Consider the following 2,980-nt stretch of genomic DNA (forward strand, 5'->3'; position numbering starts at 1 on the left):
TCATTTAAATTTTCTTCAGATGTTGTTTAGTAACAATAAATATCTCATATCCAAACTTTTATTATCATTATTTTTTCAGAACCGCTAATCACGGTGGTAAAAATATACTGCAGTCTTAATAATGCACTCGACAGAGTGTTATAGCGTAAGGTCCTGGCACTAGTAGACTATCGTCGCAGAGGTATTTTATGAGTGTACTCTCTGTCTCTTACAGTCACTTTATCTTGACCGTCCACCTTTAGAAATTACTCCCACTTTTCTTTTTACGTATCCATAAGGCAATTGACAAATGTGCAGCATGAATGACAAATAACACCGATTGGAGATTTGTTAAACAAAAAGGTGATTGGCCGCGACGTTTAAATTTTTTGATTGGCTGATCTGTGCCTGACATTCGCAAATCTAATATTTGATTGGCTGAAGTCGAAAATGATATTCACGCCCATTTTACTCTGATCTGCAGCAACATCTAATTGCCGATTCGAGCCGCTCCGCTGTTTAAATCCATTCATCTGGATATGTGAGCACCGGCGGACAAATAGAAATGCGGGTGTCCTGCTGGGCAGTCGCTGAGAGGGCACAGGACAGTACTGGTGCGTACTTGCACTTCTCCAACTGGGAGGTCCTGCTCGTTCACATAAATTTCGTAACGAGAGACTTTTTTGCTGCCTCGTCTATCTGATGGCACGCGCATTTGTTGTTTCTGATCTCTTCACTCACATGCGCGCGGCGCTTTGCGTTTTGATTTCACGCATGCTCCGTGCCCGATGTCGTTAAGCCGGTCGATAATTTGCATACCATGCGCAGACGCACCTTCTCTCTCACTTGCAGTCTTAATTTATCGCTGTTTTCATTTCGTTGTGTCGGGGTGCTGTCTCATTAAAACCTTACAATGTAGTTTTAATTAAGGGTGACAGAAAGAACATTTTCTCCTTACTGAAGTACAGAACTTGAAGTCCATGTCCACCCTCTCCTCTTCTGTTTGTCCTGAGGGTTTCGCCTAACCATGCAGTTTAAATTTATTTATTTACTAGCAAAATACCCGCGCTTCGCAGCGGCGAAGTACTGCCTTAAAAGTTTTATTACAGTTTTTCTCAATTGCTAAAACACAATTTCTGAAACCTTTCTCCATTTTCTGAAACCATTAAATACGAAACCTTATCTTCAAGCACTATTTACAAAACCTCTGACTCCTCTTGCAAAATGAAACTTTCGCCTAAAAACAGTTTTACCTGTGTTCAAAATCAAGCACTGCTCTCAAATCAAAAACAAAGTGATCAAAATGATATCCACTATCAAGCAGTCAGTAAACAATACAACAAAAAACAGAAAACACATTGTTCAAAACATATAGTTTTTAGGGAGAAGCAAATTTTAATCTCAATGTTTTGGGCCCTACAATGTGTTCATAGTACAGTAAACAGCATACAATGCACTGTACTACAGTATACAATACTAAAAGGCACAAAAATCCGCGACAATTTGCTTCTTCTTGTCTTTGGGCTGGGTTAGGCCAGAGCACTTCGTCAACATCACAAGCAATATTGTCTCCTGATGCAACGGGGAAGAAGCCTCTTGTGTGCCGTATCCAGCCCTGACATGATTCCTCACCTATATCACCACAAGCTAAATCCATGGCTTGCAGAAGACTTACTCTGGTGTAGGGTTGTCTATTATACACTTTCCATCTCCAAGAGGAGAAAAACTCCTCAATCGGATTCAGGAAAGGCGAGTAAGGATGGAGGTACAAGTTCATAAACTGCTCATTGATGTTAAACCATTCCCTTACCGGAGCAGCTCGGTGGAAACTGACATTGTCCCACACTATCACATAGGTGGGAATGGGATTCTCATTTAGCTCTTGACCCTGATGGTATTGAACCTGCAGCTCAAGTAAAATCTCTTAGATTGGCAATAAATCTTAGAAGGTGCTGGGTGTTATATGGCCCGAGTGTAACATGGTGATGTAGAACATCATGGTTGCTAATAGCAGCACAGATTTTGACATTGTCACCTCGTTGACCAGGGACTTCAACAATGGCCCGCTGTCCAATGAAGTTTCGGCCTCTCCGTCTCCTCTTTGTTAGATTGAAGCCTGCTTCATCTACAAAGTTGAAGTCATGGGGTCTGACCAAGGATTCCAAGTCAAATATTGTCTGTGTAGAAATACAATATACTGCATTTAGAATTTTGTAAGTCATACAGAGACAGTGCTATACTGTAGAGAACAATTAAGCCTACTGTATGCACTTCTGATTCACATACATTGTATGTACTGAAGAGTAATGTCATTCACATAGTATGTGTTAGTACTGTAGAAAATCTGGATTACAGTAAATGTTTCTGAATGTACACTTACTTGCACATACCGAGCTCGCAGTTCTTTCACCCTTGTGAGTTGCGCTCAAAGGGTACTTTGTATACTTGTTTCATTCGCATCCTGTTACGATGGAGGACATGGTCAATTGTGGAAATGCTCACACTGTTGATTCCCTGGAAGTGTGTGTTGTCTTGTATCACTCGTTCCTGGATTTCTCTGAGTCGTATTACATTATCTTGAAGGACCATGCCCACTATAATGGCCTCTTGCTTTTGAGTGAATAAAGCTGTCCTTCCACCTGCATGTGGCAGCCTTGCAATTCTACAAAAAGTAGACGTGCAGTTACAACAAATATTCATGCAGTACTATACATACAGTGATGAACTTTACAAATGTCTATTGAAACAGTTGCATATAGTGTAGTACAGGAAATTTGCAATTACAAAAATAGAGTAGTATACTGTACCTGTTCTCTTCTCTGAACGTCCTTACTATGGTGGACACAGAAAATCAAATTGGGTTGCACTCTTAGTCCTGCTTCCCTCATTGTCAGTCCATGGACAAGAACAAGGTCTATGACTGTTGTTCGAATTTCATCAGATATTTCCACTCTTTGTCTCCCTCCTCCTCTTCCTTGCCGCCCTCCTCCTCTTCCTCTTC

At 40.9% G+C, this 2,980-nt stretch overlaps 1 long non-coding RNA gene across 1 annotated transcript; it reads right to left on the reverse strand.

The window, feature by feature from the left end:
• Positions 1–1,936: 1,936 nt before the first annotated feature.
• LOC120519913 lies at positions 1,937–2,980 on the reverse strand. The gene is made up of 3 exons (XR_005631699.1): positions 2,787–2,980; positions 2,360–2,641; positions 1,937–2,156 (listed from the first exon to the last, which is right to left on the reverse strand). It is a non-coding gene; the product is annotated as an uncharacterized LOC120519913 (long non-coding RNA).

This window comes from Polypterus senegalus, unplaced genomic scaffold, assembly GCF_016835505.1.
Source record: "Polypterus senegalus isolate Bchr_013 unplaced genomic scaffold, ASM1683550v1 scaffold_4956, whole genome shotgun sequence".
NCBI lineage: Eukaryota > Metazoa > Chordata > Cladistia > Polypteriformes > Polypteridae > Polypterus > Polypterus senegalus.